At 40.5% G+C, this 17,629-nt stretch overlaps 2 non-coding genes across 2 annotated transcripts; one reads left to right on the top strand and one right to left on the bottom strand.

Moving 5' to 3' along the window:
• Window positions 1-2,376: 2,376 nt before the first annotated feature.
• On the top strand, window positions 2,377-2,479 carry LOC130953628 (small nucleolar RNA R71). The gene has a single exon (XR_009075791.1). It is a non-coding gene; the product is annotated as a small nucleolar RNA R71 (small nucleolar RNA).
• An 8,336-nt stretch (window positions 2,480-10,815) lies between these two features.
• Window positions 10,816-10,923, bottom strand: LOC130953158 (small nucleolar RNA R71). Its single transcript, XR_009075331.1, has one exon. It is a non-coding gene; the product is annotated as a small nucleolar RNA R71 (small nucleolar RNA).
• Window positions 10,924-17,629: the final 6,706 nt, after the last annotated feature.

Below are 17,629 nucleotides of genomic sequence, written 5' to 3'. Positions count from 1 at the left end.
TTTGGTTGTGCACTTTGCATGAAAAATTGAATGCATTTTGAATAAAATTTGGGGTGCCTTCAGGCACACCAAACTTAGAGACAAATTGTATTTTACATGCAATGTTTAGTGCACTCTTTCAGCAGTTGTCCTGAGGATTCAAGTTCATGCATAAGAAACCATGCTTTATTAGATGCAAAACAAAACAATAAAGAGTAAGGATACTAAAACATGGGTTGCCTCCCATGAAGCGCTTCTTTAACGTCACTAGCTTGACGGTTGTCCCTTGTTAGGGTGGATTGTAGTGCTTGACGTCCTCTCCTCTCACTATGAAAACGTCCCCACTTGATTCCTTCATGATTTCTAAATGTTCCATAGAAAGAACTTTCCTGATTGTGAACACTTGAGGGAGCTGGGAAGGAATGGTTTTGAGGCCAGGTGGGATTGGCAGATAATGACTTGATATCACTTTATCTCCCGGAGAAAAACCTTCAGTGGGAATTTTCTTGTTTCTCCACCCTCTTGGCAATTTCTTTACAATTCTTCCCTTTCTCTTGAGGATTTCTTCATTGACCCTTATGCCAGGAGGATCCTTCTGATCTGTTTCCATTGATTCTTGTGGCTTTAACTCTTGCAACTCTTGTTTGCCTTCCAAGGACTATTTCAGAGTTTCAGCTGCTGGGTTGCTTTCCTCCAAACACAGATGGCTACTATCATCCTTAGGCTTTTCAGGTTCTGGTTCAGGCTCAGATGCAGGTTTGAAAACATGGAAAATGAGCTGTTCATCATGTATTCTCAAAATTAGCTCTCCTTGTTCTACATCTATGAGCGCTTTAGCAGTGGCTAGAAATGGCCTTCCCAGAATGATAGGGTGTAGGTAGCTTTTCTCCATGTCCAAAACGACAAAGTCTGTGGGGAAGAAATAATTCCCACTTTCACCAGCACATTCTCAACTACCCCTTCAGCTTGCTTCTGAGTTTTGTCAGCCAGTTGTATGATTACATCAGTGGATCTCACCTCATTCAGTTGTAGCCTCTTCATAAGAGTCAGAGGCATCACATTTATGCTAGCTCCTAGATCACAGAATCCTCTGTCAATTTTTGTTTCCCCTATGATGTAGGGGATATGAAAACTTCCTGGGTCTGTTTTCTTAGAGCCTATGTCCTTCTTGATGAGGGCACTGCATTCTTTGTTCATTATTACAGTTTGTCCTCCCTTCAAAACTCTTTTCTTGCTCAGCAATTCCTTCAAATACTTGATATGTGTAGGCATCTGCTGGAGAATCTCAAGAGAGGGAATATTGATATGGAGAGACTTAAATGTCTCTAAAAACCTTGAATATGTTTTCCCTTTTTCACCTCCTCCTAACCTCTGAGGAAATGGTGCTTTTGGTTGGTATGTTTCCAGCATGCCTTTATTTTGCAGTTCCTTGGCTTGCTCAGTTTCACTTTCCTGCTTAGCTTCTTCCTTCAAGATTTTTGGCTCCTGTTCTGAGGGTCTGATTCCTTCTTCTTCTGAGACTTCCTTCAATATGGTGATGGCCTTGCATTCTTCCCATCTCACTCCCTTTTGTTCCCCTTTAGGATTCTTTCTGTGTCACTAGGAAACACTGCAGTTGACTTGGGGGCCTGTTGAGATAGCTCTCCTACTCGAGACTCCATCCTCTTGAGTTTTTCACCATGGTTCCTTAAGGTAGATCTCACATCATCCCTAAAGCTTTTCAACTAACTTATGTCCTGACCCATGTTGCAAGTATTCCTTCTATCCTGTTTAATTGATCTTGAAATTGTTGGTTCGGATTAGGTTGGGCAGGTTGATTATTTTGGCCATGATATGGTGGTTGGGAGTAAGTGTTTTGTGTGGCTTGGTATGATCTTTGGTTGGAGTTTTGGTATGTGGAATTGTTATGTTGGTTGGGTTTGTAAGGTTTGTGGTTTTGTGGTTGGGTTTGTTTTTCCCCACCCAAAGTTTGGGTGGTTTTTCCAGCCTGGGTTGTAAGTGTTGGAATGTGGATCATATGGTTGCCTTTGTTGATTTCCTACATAATTGGCCTCTTCCCAATCACCTCCTTCAGTGCTTACTTCCTCTTGATCTTGTGTGTGTATTGCAGCCACTTGATTTGTTTCTAATTTCCTGGTGAGCTCTACTAGTTGCTTGGCAAACACCTTGTTTTGGGCTAGAATTGTATCAACATGGTTCAGCGCCATGACTCCCTTAGTGTTGTGTCTCTCTGAAGCATAGTAGTACTCATTCTCAGCCACTGTCTCAATTACTTCAATGGCTTCTTCCACAGTCTTTTTCCTATTCAATGAACCTCCTGATGAATGGTCTACAGCCTTTCTTGATTCATAAGAAAGTCCATCATAGAAAATATGCAATTGCACCCAGTCATGGAACATGTCTGGTGGGCATTTCCTTGTCAATCCTTGAACCTCTCCCATGCCTCGTAGAGAGTTTCACCATCTTGTTGTCTAAAAGTCTGAACCTCAGATCGAAGCCTATTGACCTTTTGTGGGGGGTAGAAACGTGCCAGAAACTTGCTTTCCACCTCATCCAGGTTGTTAGGCTCCCCTTGGGAATGATTCCAGCCACTTAGCTGCCTTGTCCCTAAGTGAAAATGGGAACAAAAGCAGTTTATAGGCATCTTCCTGGACTCCATTGGACTTCACAGTGTCACAAATTCTCAGGAATTTTGTGAGATGTTGGTTTGGATCTTCATTAGCACTCCCACCAAATGAACAATGATTCTCCACAAGTGATATTAGCTGTGGTTTGAGTTCAAAATTGTTGGCCTGAATGGGTGGTTTCTGAATGCTGCTACCACAATTCCCAGAGGTTGGGTTTATGTATGAACTAAGAACCCTCCTCTCAGGAATGGCATTGTTTCCATCAGCTCTCTCATGGTTGTGAACTTCTCTATCCATGTTGAGATCTAGAGCTTCCTCAAAATTGTCCTCAGATTCTCCTTCAGATTCCTCTTCTCCCACTACTCTCTTCCCTCTTGCTTCCCTTCTAAGTCTATGAAGGGTCCTCTCTGGTTCGGTATATGGAGGAGTTGATGTCTCTCCTCTCCTACCTGTCATACAAGAACACAGCACAGGCAACAAACAAGTGAAATACTCTTGGTTAATGGAAGAGTATGGTTAGAGCAATTGAGGAATTAATTCAAACAGTTAGTGAGTCAGTGAGTTAGTTGCTTGAATTTAAAGGCATAAAGAAAGAAAGCATGTAACCGAGTGCAGAAATTAAAATTCAACAAGTAACTTGAACTGAATTAACAAAACAAGAAAAAATTGCTCAATCTAGTTAACTTCCAATTTGAGAATTGTCAATCGAAAACCAATCCCCAACGGCGCCATAAACTTGATGCTACGATTTAGGAAATTGCACGATCGGCAAAATTCCTTCCGGCAAGTGCACCGGTTATCGTCAAGTAAAAACTCACAATAGAGTGAGGTCGAATCCCACAAGGATTGGTTGAGTGAGCAATTCGGATTAGAAGTGTGTTCTAGTTGAGCGGAATCAAGATTTAGATGAGAATTGCGGAATGTAAAATTGGCGGGAAAAGTAAATGACAAGAAATTGAAATGGCGGAATCTTAAATTGCATGAATTAAAGAGCGAGAAGCTAAATTGCTGAAATTAAAAAAGGATCGGAGTGATTGCATGAATTTAATTTCAGAATGTAAGAGAAAGTGGTAGATCAGAAATAGGGAATTCATTGGGTTTCAGGAGATATTGAGATCTCCGAATCAAAACATGTTTATCTCTTCCTCAACCAATGCGTTCATTGAATTTTGCTTGGCAATCTTATATGATTGGATCCCAATCCCTTGGCTCACCAATTCTCTCTAAAAACAAACAAATTCCCAATCCCTTAGTTTAAATGTTCATAAGAAGAGATGACGCTCGATCACTGATTTTACCACACAGTTCATGAACCACAATTTGGTAGGATTACATGTCACAATATCCATCCAAACCCCAATCCAATTCACTGTGAGAAAGCTTCTCTAGCATGAATCCTCCATTCCTTTCCCAAGGTTCGAAGGATTCCAATTATGGATAGTTTCTTTCCCAAGACAACTAACCAATGGAATTAGATCGAGAAGCTTTCTAACAAAAATTCAAGAGAAAAGATTGAAGAAGAAGATAAAAACTATTATTGATTCATTGAATTACAATAGAGCTCCCTAACCCAATGAAAGGGGGTTTAGTGAGTCATAGCTCTGAATTCAATCCCCAAAAGTATGAAAACTAGAAAAATGATCCAAAAGTCCTCTCACTAACTTAAATTCTATCCTATTTATACACTTTCTAAATTGAGCTTCTGTTGTGTTTCTTGGGCTTTGAGGCCTTTCCCTGATTTCCTTTTGCTTTGGGTTTATGATCCATAATCCTGATGAGGCTGCTGATCCAATTCTGTAACATTCATTGAGCCAACTTAGTGATAATCAAGTAATGACACATGACTCAACAAATTAAAATTCCAGACTCATCAATTCTTCAGGCCCAATCCCATAAACCATGATATTCAATTGAGTTTCATACCAGAGTACGTTTAAGTTAATGTTTGTGCTCAAATGCTAACTTAAAACTGCAATATCTTTGGCCCAGAAACCTTTTCAAATAGTGGCGTTTAAGTTGCAGTTTAAGCTTAAACTGCAACTTAAACGCCAGACACTTCCAGTGATGGTATAACTCAAGCACGTTTAAGCTTCAGTTTAAGGTTAAATGAAGCTTAAACGTGGAAATGGAAGGAAGCAACCATGGAGGGTAAAGTAGTCGAACACGTTTAAGCTTCAGTTTAAGGTTAAACTGAAGCTTAAACGTGGAAATGGAAGAAAGCAACCCTGGAGTGTGGAATGGTCGAACACGTTTAAGCTTCAGTTAAGGTTAAACTGAAGCTTAAACGTGGAAATGAAGAAAGCAACCCTGGAGGAGAATTTTGGTCGAACACGTTTAAGCTCCAGTTTAAGGTTAAACTGGAGCTTAAACGGAAATGGCTCCCTGGTGCATTTCTCATTTCTGGCGTTTAACTTCCAGTTTAAGGTTAAACTGGAGGTTAAACGCCACTTTCAGCTTTTCCTCAGCTTTCATGATTTTGGCGTTTAAGCTACAGTTTAAGCTTAAACTGGAGCTTAAACGCCACTGATAGTTCCCAGCATTATATGGCTTGGCAGTTTAAGTTCCAGTTTAAGCTTAAACTGGAACTTAAACTCCACATGTGATATTCAAGCTTCCTTTATTGATTTTTTTGCTTCCTTGCCTAGCCTCTTCTTCCCTGAAATCATCCAAACAACTGCATCAAAGTCTTGCAAAAGTTCATGAGAAATCTTCCATTCATAGAATTCAAGTAATATAACTAAAAACTCATGGAATTTGCATCAAAATCATACTGTTTGGATGGTTCATTGCTTTGTTATTCATTTAACCATTCTTGGTTACTTTAAGCTCAAGAAAATGCATAAAACAACTAAAACTAACAGAAAAATGCTAGTGAAACTAGCCTATGATGCCTTGGCATCAATGCCTCTCTCTCTCTCAAGAAGAAGCTCCAAATCAATGAACTAACTCCCACTGATGTAATTATCAGATTGGCTGACAAAACCCAAAAACAAGCAGTAGGAGTAGTTGAAAATGTGCTGGTGAAGGTTGGGAGCTACTATCTTCCCACAGATTTTGTCGTTCTGGAATTGGATGAGAATCCTATTTACCCCATCATTCTGGGAAGACCATTTCTAGCCACAGCTAGAGCACTCATAGATGTAGAACGAGGAGAGTTAGTGCTGAGAATACATGATGAGCAGCTCGCTTTCAATGTTTACAACCTCTCACAAGGAGCAGATCACGAAGACAATAAGATGATAGAAGAGCCAAACGAGGAAGCACAAACAACACAATTGGAAGCCTCATTGGTTGGGGAGCCATATAGTCAGGAAGAACCATGTTCAAAGGTGATCCAAGAGGAACCAGAACCACCAGATTCATGCAAGATCAATAACAAGAATCTCCTAGAGCAAGAATCCATAGAAAACAAGAAAACATCAATGGAAACAAAGAAAAAAGTTCCAAGGAGATGGAAAAGCAGAAAGATACCTACATAAGATCTTTCCCTGAGAGATGAACTTCTCAACGATTTTACTGGAGGCAAACATACTGCAAGATGGGAGGACTTCAAGCACTATCAACCTCCTTGACAAAGAACCAAACGTCATGCTAGTGACGCTAAAGAACCGCTTCATGGGAGGCAACCCATGTTCTATAACCATCTTTTCTTTAAATTTCTAATAACAATAGCAATAAGGCAATTTCCATGGAATTTCAAATTAGTTTTGACAACTGACAATAAGTCCTTCTACGTGCAACTTATAGTACACGATAAGTTTGGTGTTCAAAGCACACCAAGTGTGGTTTGAACACATCTTATGAGGAAAGTTCATTCCCCAAACTTGTTACACCATGTGATTACAAACAAGTTTGGTGTACCAACGTGCATGCATGGGAAGTTTAATGTTTAATTGATTTGTTTTCATGGAAAGTATTTAGTCATATAGAAACGAAAGAAAAAGAAAAAGAAAAAGAAACATTTTATTAGTTCACACTTTTTCCCACCAAAGATTCAAATAACCCATTGCATCTACTGTTTGTATATAGGGAATCAAAAAGGACATTGATGGTAATTGATAGGACAATTAATACAAGGAGATTCGGCCACTATACCAAGGGAATTTTACACTTGTCTTCATAGGGAATGTCCTTGGAAGTATTGCCATGCAACATGGGGAATGGATGGCTTTGGAGACCAAACCAAGACCCTCATAAAGGAGGTGATCCATGTGATAATCTGATGAGCGGATGATTTGTATATTTTTTGGCATTGTTTTTAGTATGTTTTTGATATGATCTAGTTAGTTTTTAGCATATTTTTATTAGTTTTTAGTTAAAATTCACTTTTCTGGACTTTACTATGAGTTTGTGTATTTTTCTGTGATTTCAGGTATTTTCTGGCTGAAATTGAGGGACCTGAGCAAAAATCTGATCCAGAGACTCAAAAGGACTGCAGATGCTGTTGGATTCTGACCTCCCTGCACTCGAAGCGGATTTTCTGGAGCTACAGAAGCCCAATTGGCGCGCTCTCAACGGCGTTGGAAAGTAGACATCCTGGGCTTTCCAGCAATATATGATAGTCCATACTTTGCCCAAGATTTGATGGCCCAAACCGGCGTTCAAAGTCACCTCAAGGAATCCCAGCGTTAAACGCTGGAACTGGCACCCAAATGGGAGTTAAACGCCCAAAATGGCACCAAAACTGGCGTTTAACTCCAAGAAGAGTCTCTACACGAAATTTCTTCATTGCTCAGCCCAAACACACACCAAGTGGGCCCGGAAGTGGATTTTTATGTCATTTACTCATCTATGTACTAAGTTTTCTATAAGTAGGACCTTTTACTATTGTATTAGAGAGCTTTTGACATCAAGGACTTTTGGTAGCTATCTTTGTATGCTATCTTAGACCTTTGGGAGGCTGGCCATTCGGCCATGCCTAGACCTTGTTCTTATGTATTTTCAACGGTGGAGTTTCTACACACCATAGATTAAGGGTGTGGAGCTCTGCTGTACCTCGAGTATTAATGCAATTACTATTGTTCTTCCATTCAATTCCGCTTGTTCTTTTACCAAGATATCACTTGTTCTTCAACATGATGAAGGTGATGATTGACGCCCATCACCATTCTCACCCATGAACAAGGTGACTGACAACCATTCTTGTTCTACAAGCATCTGAGGCTTAGTGAATATCTCTTGGATTTCTGATTGCATGATGCATGGTTGATCGCCTGACAACCGAGTGCTCGCCTGACAAACGAGCCAGCCATTCCATGAGATCAGAGTCTTCGTGGTATAGGCAAGAACTGATGGCAGTATTCAAGAGAATCCGGAAGGTCTAACCTTGTCTGTGGTATTCTGAGTAGGATTCAATGACTGAATGACTGTGACGTGCTTCAAACCTGTAACCTACTGGGCGTTAGTGACAGACGCAAAAGAGTTATTCTATTCCGGTAGGGGAGGGAACCAAACCGGTGACTGGCAGCACTGTGACAGAGTGTGTGCATTAGCTTTCACTGCGCGGATGGGAGGTAGCTGCTGACAACAGTGAGACCCTACACAAGTTTGCCATGGAAAGGAGTAGGAAGGATTGGATGAAGACAGTAGGAAAGCAGAGAGACGGAAGGGAAGGCATCTTCATACACTTGTCTGAAGCTCTTACACCAATGATATACATAAGTATCACTATCTTTATCTTTTATGTATTTTCGTTCATCATCATATACATTTGAGTTTGCCTGACTAAGATTTACAAGATGACCATAGCTTGCTTCAATACTAACAATCTCCGTGGGATCGACCCTTACTCACGTAAGGTTTATTACTTGGACGACCCAGTGCACTTGCTGGTTAGTTGTGCGAAGTTGTGTAATGCCATGGTATTGAGCGCACCAAGTTCTTGGAGTTCATTACCGGGGATTATTTGAGTTGTGAAAAAGTATTGTTCACAATTTCGCCCACCAAGTTTTTGGCGCCGTTGCCGGGGATTGTTCAAGTTTTGAGCAAGCTTTTGGTAACATCAGTGCCAAGATCCGGCAACAACATCAAGTTTTTGGTGTTATTGCCCGGGATTGTTTAGGCTGGACAACTGACGGTTCATCTTGTTGCTTAGATTAGGTATTATTTTTTTCGAAATTCTTGAAGATGAATTCTAGAGTTTCATGATGATTTGTTGAAATCTGGCTGGCTGAGAAGCCATGTCTAATCTGATTGGACCGAGGTTTCAACTTATCACCACAAGAGCTTGTTGATTCTCATCAATTTTGCTCTTGGAGCAGTGATCTGCTAAGATTTGGCTGACCTTTGGTCATGTCTAGTGTTTTGGACCGAAGCTTTCTTTGAAAGCTTGGCTGGCTGTGAAGCCATGTCTAATTCCTGGACCGGAGTCTTAGACTAGCATTGCACTGATTCCTGGAATTCTCATTAAGAATTTTGATACCTTTTCCCATTTAATGTTCGAAAAACACAAAAAAAAAAAATTTGAAAATCATAAAAACCAAAAATATTTCTTGCTTTAGTCTAGTGTCTCATCTTAAGTTTGGTGTCTTATGCATGTTTTTGTTATAATTTTCGAATCCATGCATATATTTCTTTGTTTTGATCTTTGAATTCTATTGACTTGAAGTATTTTGTGTGTCTCATATGCATTCTCATATTGTTAGTGTCAGTAGTATACAAACTGCTAAGTTTGGTGTCTTGCATGCATTGTTAATTGATTCCTTTTGCATTTTGATTATTAAAAATCCAAAAATATTTTTAATTTGTGTCTTTTCAAGTCAATGATACAAAGAATTGAAGATTCAGAACATACAGCAGAGGGATTATACAGAAAAAGCTGAGCATTCAAAAATGCCAGTGAAGAAGGCAGACTGGCGTTTAAACGCCAGCCAGGGCACCTGGTTGGGCGTTTAACGCCCAAAAAGGGTGCATTTTGGGCGTTAAACGCCAGAATGTATACCATTCTGGGCGTTTAACGCCAGGATGGTGCTAGGAGGAAGATTTTGTTTTCAAATCAATTTTTTTTAGTTTTTCAAAATCAAATCTTTTTCAAATCAAATCTTTTCAATCAAATGTTTTCAAAATCAATTTCTTTCCTTTTTAAAAGATACTTACTAACAATTAATGATTTGATTGAACATCACAAGATTGTTACCTTTTCTGTTGAGAAAGGTTTAAATGTTTCAATCATATCTTTTCTTGTTAGGCAAGTCATTAATTTTAAGATCATATCTTTGCAAATTGTTTTCAAATCATATCTTTTAAAATTGTTTTCAAATCATATCTTCTCAATCACATCTTTTTAAAACCATAACTCTTCAATTAAATCTTTTAACCACATCTTTTTCAAATAGTTTTCAATCAAATCTTTTTAATTTCTAATTTCAAATCTTTTTCAAAAATCACTTGATTTCTTTTTCACTTTGATTTTCGAAAATCAATTGATGTTTTCAAAAATGTTTTCAAAATATTTTAATTAATTTTCGAAAATCTTCTTCCCTCCTTCTCACATCCTTCTATTTATGGAGTACCACTCCTTCTCAATGCACAATTTGAACCTTATCTAATTAAAGTTCGAATTCTTCTTCTCCTTCTTCTTTCTATTTCTCTTTTCCTCTGACATTTCAAGGAATCTCTATACTGTGACATAGAGGATTCCACACTTTCTTTTTCTCTTCTCTTTCATATGAGCAGGAGCAGAGACAAAGGCATTCTTGTTGAGGCTGATCCTGAACCTGAAAGGACCTTGAAGAGAAAGCTAAGAGAAGCCAAAACACAACTCTCTTTAGAGGACCTGACCGAATTCTTCAAGGAAGAAGAAGATATGGCAGCCGAAAACAACAATAATGCAAACAATGCAAGGAAGGTGCTGGGTGACTTTACTGCACCTACTCCTGATTTCTATGGGAGAAGCATCTCTATCCCTGCCATTGGAGCAAACAACTTTGAGCTTAAGCCTCAATTAGTTTCTCTAATGCAACAGAATTGCAAGTTCCATGGACTTCCAATGGAAGATCCTCATCAGTTCTTAGCTGAATTCTTGCAAATCTGTGACACAGTCAAGACTAATGGGGTTAACCCTGAGGTCTATAGACTGATGCTATTCCCTTTTGCTGTAAGAGACAGAGCTAGAATATGGTTGGATTCTCAACCTAAAGAAAGCCTGGACTCTTGGGAAAAGCTAGTCAATGCCTTCTTGGCAAAGTTCTTTCCACCACAAAGATGGAGTAAGCTTAGAGTGGAAGTCCAAACCTTCAGACAGAAGGATGGAGAATCCCTCTATGAAGCTTGGGAAAGATACAAACAATTAATCAGAAGATGTCCCTCAGACATGCTTTCTGAATGGAGCATCATAGGTATTTTCTATGATGGTCTCTCTGAACTATCCAAGATGTCCTTGGATAGCTCTGCAGGAGGATCTCTTCATTTGAAGAAGACGCCTGCAGAAGCTCAAGAACTGATTGAAATGGTTGCAAATAACCAATTCATGTACACTTCTGAAAGAAATCCTGTGAACAATGGGACTAGTCAGAAGAAAGGAGTTCTTGAGATTGACACTCTGAATGCCATATTGGCTCAGAACAAAATATTGACTCAACAAGTCAATTTGATTTCTCAAGTCTGTCTGGAATGCAAAATGCACCAAACAGTACTAAGGATGCTTCATCTGAGGAAGAAGCTTATGATCCTGAGAACCCTTCCATGGAAGAGGTGAATTACCTAGGAGAACCCTATGGAAACACCTATAATTCTTCATGGAGAAATCACCCAAATCTCTCATGGAAGAATCAAGAGAGACCTCAACAAGGTTTCAATAATAATGGTGGAAGAAACAGGTTTAACAATGGTAAACCTTTTCCATCATCTTCTCAGCAGCAGACAGAGAGCTCTAAACAGAATACCTCTGACTTAGCAACCATGGTCTCTGATCTAATCAAAACCACTCAAAGTTTCATGACTGAAACTAGATCCTCCATTAGGAATTTGGAAGGACAAGTGGGTCAGCTGAGCAAGAAAATTACTGAACTTCCCCCAAGCACTCTCCCAAGTAACACTGAAGAAAATCCAAAAGGAGAGTGCAAAGCCATAGACATGGCCGAATATGGAGAGGAAGGAAGGGAGGAGGACGCCAGTGAGGAAGACCTCAGTGGGCGTGTACCAATCTCCTCTGAGTTCCAATGGGAATCTGAGGCTCAAACTGAGACCATAGAGATTCCCTTGGACTTACTACTGCCTTTCATGAGCTCTGATGAGTATTCTTCCTCTGAAGAGGAGGAGTATGTCACTGAGGAGCAAGTTGCCAAATACCTTGGAGCAATCATGAAGCTAAATGACAAGTTGTTTGGAAATGAGACTTGGGAGGATGAACCCCCTTTGCTCACCAAAGAACTGGATGACTTGTCTAGGCAGCAATTGCCTCAAAAGAGGCAGGATCCTGGGAAGTTTTCTATACCTTGTACCATAGGCACCATGACCTTCAAGAAGGCCTTGTGTGACTTAGGGTCAAGTGTAAACCTCATGCCCCTCTCTGTAATGGAGAAATTAGGGAGCCTTGAGGTGCAAGCTGCAAGAATCTCATTAGAAATGGCAGACAATTCAAGAAAACAAGCCTATGGACTTGTAGAGGATGTTCTGGTTAAGGTTGAAGACCATTACATTCCTACTGATTTCATAGTCCTAGAGACTGGGAAGTGCATGGATGAATCCATCATCCTTGGCAGACCCTTCCTAGCCACAGCAAAGACTGTGATTGATGTTGATAGAGGAGAGTTGATCATTCAAGTGAATGATGAATCCTTGGTGTTTAAGGCCCAAGGATACCCCTCTGTCATCATGGAGAAGAAGCATGAAAAGCTTCTCTCAAAACAGAGCCAATCAGAGCCCCCACAGTCAAACTCTAAGTTTGGTGTTGGGAGGCCACAACCAAACTCTAAGTTTGGTGTTGAACCCCCACATTCAAACTCTAAGTTTGGTGTTGGGAGGTTCCAACACGGCTCTGAGCATCTCTGAGGCTCCATGAGAGTCCTCTGTCAAGCTAATGACAGTAAAGAAGCGCTTGTTGGGAGGCAACCCAATGTTTTATAATTAATTATTTTCTTTTGTTATTTTATCTTTTTTGTAGGTTGATGATCATAAGAAGTCACAAAAGCAATGAAAAAAGGAAAAACAAAATGAAAAACAGGAAGAAAAACAGCACACCCTGGAGGAAGATGCTGCTGGCGTTCAAACGCCAGTCAGCCTAGCAGTTGGGCGTTTAACGCCCAGTCTGGCACCTTTCTGGGCGTTTAACGCCAGAAAGGGGCACCAGACTGGCGTTAAACGCCAGTAAAGGGTAAAAACCTGGCGTTAAACGCCAGGAATGGGCACCAGCCCGGCGTTTAACGCCAGAAAAGGCTCAAAACGTGGATTTTGATGCCATTTGGTGCAAGGATGCCTTTTCCTTGACACTACAGGATCTGTGGACCCCACAGGATCCTACCATCACTCTCTCTCTTCTTCCCCCATTCACCAATCACCTCAACACCTCTTCCCCAAAAAACCCCTCACCTATCAAATCCCATCTTTCTCTTCACCACTCACATCCATCCTTCATAAAACCCCACCAACCTCACCCTTCAAATTCAAACCACTTTCCCTCCCAAACCCACCCTCAAATGACCGAACCCTCATCCCCCTCTTTCCTATATAAACCCCTCTTTACCCCTTCATTTTCACACAACCTAAACACCCTTTCTTACCCTTCTTGGCCGAACACACTACCATCTCCCTCTTCCTCAATTCTTCTTCTTCTACTCTCTTCTTTCTTCTTTTGCTCGAGGACGAGCAAACATTTTAAGTTTGGTGTGGTAAAAGCGTTGCTTTTTCATAACCATTTATGGCATCCAAGGCCGGAGAAACCTCTAAAAAGAGGAAAGGGAAGGCAAAGGCTTCCACCTCCGAGTCATGGGAGATGGATAGATTCCTCTCAAGGGTGCATCAAGACCACTTCTATGAAGTTGTGGCCTTAAAGAAGGTGATCCCCGAAGTTCCCTTTTCACTCAAAAAGGGTGAATATCCGGAGATCCGCCATGAGATCCGAAGAAGAGGTTGGGAAGTACTTACCAACCCCATTCAACAAGTCGGAATCTTGATGGTTCAAGAGTTCTATGCCAATGCATGGATCACCAAGAACCATGACCAAAGTGTGAACCCGGATCCAAAGAATTATCTTACCATGGTTCGGGGGAAATACTTGGATTTTAGTCCGGAAAGTGTGAGGGTGGCGTTCAACTTGCCTATGATGCAAGGAGATGAGCATCCTTACACTAGAAGGGTCAACTTTGATCAAAGGTTGGACCAAGTCCTCACAACCATATGTGAAGAGGGCGCACAATGGAAGCAAGATTCAAGAGGCAAGCCAGTTCAATTAAGAAGGCATGACCTCAAGCCAGTGGCTAGAGGATGGTTAGAGTTCATACAACGCTCAATCATTCCCACTAGCAACCGGTCCGAAGTTACCATAGACCGGGCCATCATGATCCATAGCATCATGATTGGAGAAGAAATAGAAGTTCATGAGGTTATAGCCCAAGAACTCTACAAGGTGGCGGACAAGACCTCCATTTTGGCAAGGTTAGCCTTTCCTCATCTCATCTGTCACCTCTGTTATTCAGTTGGAGTTGACATAGAGGGAGACATCACCATTGATGAAGACAAGCCCATTACCAAGAAAAGGATGGAGCACACAAGAGACCCCTCTCATCATGAAATCCCTGAGATACCTCAAGGGATGCACTTTCCTCCACAAAACTATTGGGAGCAAGTAAACACCTCCCTAGGAGAGTTGAGTTCCAATATGGGACAACTAAGGGTGGAGCACCAAGAACACTCCATTCTCCTCCATGAAATTAGAGAAGAACAAAGAATCATGAGAGAGGAGCAACAAAGGCAAGGAAGAGACATTGAGGAGCTCAAGCACTCCATAGGACCTTCAAAAGCAAGGAAGAGCCGCCATCACTGAGGTGGACCCATTCCTTGATTTCCTTGTTCTTTATTTCTTTGTTTTTCGAAAATTTGTGCTTTATGTTATCCATGCTTGTGTCTTATGATCATTAGTGTCTTAGTGTCTATGCCTTAAAGTTATGAATGTCCTATGAATCCATCACCTTTCTTGAATAAAAAAAAAATGTGCTTAATTGAAAAAAGGAAGAATTGCATGAATTTTGAATTTTATAATAGTTTAATTATTTTGATGTGGTGGCAATATTTTTGTTCTCTGAATGTATGCTTAAACAGTGCATATGTATCTTGAATTTGTGGTTCATGAATGTTGGCTCTTGAAAGAATGATGATAAAGGAGACATGTTATTGAGGATCTGAAAAATCAATAAAATGATTCTTGAAGCAAGAAAAAGCAGTGAATACAAAAAAAAAAAGAAAAAGCAAGCGAAAAAAAAAACGAAAAAAGAAAGAAAAAGAAAGAAAAAGAAAGAAAAAGAAAGAAATAAAGTTGTGATCCAAGGCAATAAGAGTGTGCTTAAGAACCCTGGACACCTCTAATTGGGGACTTTAGCAAAGCTAAGTCACAATCTGAAAAGGTTCACCCAATTATGTGTCTGTGGCATGTATGTATCCGGTGGTAATACTGGAAGACAGAGTGCTTTGGGCCACAGCCAAGACTCAATAAATAGCTATGTTCAAGAATCATCATACTTTACTAGGAGAACCATTAACACTATCTGGATTCTAAGTTCCTAAAGAAGCCAACCATTCTGAATTTCAGAGGATAGATTGAGATGCCAAAACTGTTCAGAGGCAAAAAGTCAAAAGCCCCGCTCATCTAATTAATACTGATCTTCACAGATGTTTTTGAAATTCATTGCATATTCTCTTCTTTTTATCTTACTTGATTTTCAAGTTGCTTGGGGACAAGCAACAATTTAAGTTTGGTGTTGTGATGAGCGGATGATTTGTATACTTTTTGGCATTGTTTTTAGTATGTTTTTGATATGATCTAGTTAGTTTTTAGCATACTTTTATTAGTTTTTAGTTAAAATTCACTTTTCTGGACTTTACTATGAGTTTGTATGTTTTTCTGTGATTTCAGGTATTTTCTGGCTGAAATTGAGGGACCTGAGCAAAAATCTGATCCAGAGACTCAAAAGGACTGCAGATGCTGTTGGATTCTGACCTCCCTGCACTCGAAACGGATTTTCTGGAGCTACAGAAGCCCAATTGGCGCGCTCTCAACGGCGTTGGAAAGTAGACATCCTGGGCTTTCCAGCAATATATGATAGTCCATACTTTGCCCAAGATTTGATGGCCCAAACCGGCGTTCAAAGTCACCTCAAGGAATCCCAGCGTTAAACGCTGGAACTGGCACCCAAATGGGAGTTAAACGCCCAAAATGGCACCAAAACTGGCGTTTAACTCCAAGAAGAGTCTCTACACGAAATTTCTTCATTGCTCAGCCCAAACACACACCAAGTGGGCCCGGAAGTGGATTTTTATGTCATTTACTCATCTATGTACTAAGTTTTCTATAAGTAGGACCTTTTACTATTGTATTAGAGAGCTTTTTGACATCAAGGACTTTTGGTAGCTATCTTTGTATGCTATCTTAGACCTTTGGGAGGCTGGCCATTCGGCCATGCCTAGACCTTGTTCTTATGTATTTTCAACGGTGGAGTTTCTACACACCATAGATTAAGGGTGTGGAGCTCTGCTGTACCTCGAGTATTAATGCAATTACTATTGTTCTTCCATTCAATTCCGCTTGTTCTTTTACCAAGATATCACTTGTTCTTCAACATGATGAAGGTGATGATTGACGCCCATCACCATTCTCACCCATGAACAAGGTGACTGACAACCATTCTTGTTCTACAAGCATCTGAGGCTTAGTGAATATCTCTTGGATTTCTGATTGCATGATGCATGGTTGATCGCCTGACAACCGAGTGCTCGCCTGACAAACGAGCCAGCCATTCCATGAGATCAGAGTCTTCGTGGTATAGGCAAGAACTGATGGCAGTATTCAAGAGAATCCGGAAGGTCTAACCTTGTCTGTGGTATTCTGAGTAGGATTCAATGACTGAATGACTGTGACGTGCTTCAAACCTGTAACCTACTGGGCGTTAGTGACAGACGCAAAAGAGTTATTCTATTCCGGTAGGGGAGGGAACCAAACCGGTGACTGGCAGCACTGTGACAGAGTGTGTGCATTAGCTTTCACTGCGCGGATGGGAGGTAGCTGCTGACAACAGTGAGACCCTACACAAGTTTGCCATGGAAAGGAGTAGGAAGGATTGGATGAAGACAGTAGGAAAGCAGAGAGACGGAAGGGAAGGCATCTTCATACACTTGTCTGAAGCTCTTACACCAATGATATACATAAGTATCACTATCTTTATCTTTTATGTTATTTTCGTTCATCATCATATACATTTGAGTTTGCCTGACTAAGATTTACAAGATGACCATAGCTTGCTTCAATACTAACAATCTCCGTGGGATCGACCCTTACTCACGTAAGGTTTATTACTTGGATGACCCAGTGCACTTGCTGGTTAGTTGTGCGAAGTTGTGTAATGCCATGGTATTGAGCGCACCAAGTTCTTGGAGTTCATTACCGGGGATTATTTGAGTTGTGAAAAAGTATTGTTCACAATTTCGCCTACCATAATCCAATCTCAAAACCCCAACCGTCCATTATCAAAACAACACCATCAATCCACACCCTTCAACAATTGCCATCCCCCTATATAAACCCCTTCACACAACTCTTCTGTACACACCCTTTATCCCCATTCTTTTCTTTTCACTTCTTTCTCCCGGCCATACATACTTCACGTATACCTTATATACTCACCTCTTCTCTTCTCCCTTCAAAACTCATTCCTACAACACTCATTCTACCTCAACCCAACCGAACTCCATCTTCAACCCTTTAACCTCTACTATTCAATTCTCACTCATGGCAGCATCAAGCTTCAAGAGGCGAAGAGGAAAAGAACCAATGGAGTAGTCCTCCTTCGACACTGGGAGATTCAAAACAGCATTTC

This window comes from Arachis stenosperma, chromosome 9 (genome assembly GCF_014773155.1).
Source record: "Arachis stenosperma cultivar V10309 chromosome 9, arast.V10309.gnm1.PFL2, whole genome shotgun sequence".
Taxonomy (NCBI): Eukaryota; Viridiplantae; Streptophyta; class Magnoliopsida; order Fabales; family Fabaceae; genus Arachis; species Arachis stenosperma.
This window is presented reverse-complemented; position numbering and strand designations above follow the sequence as displayed.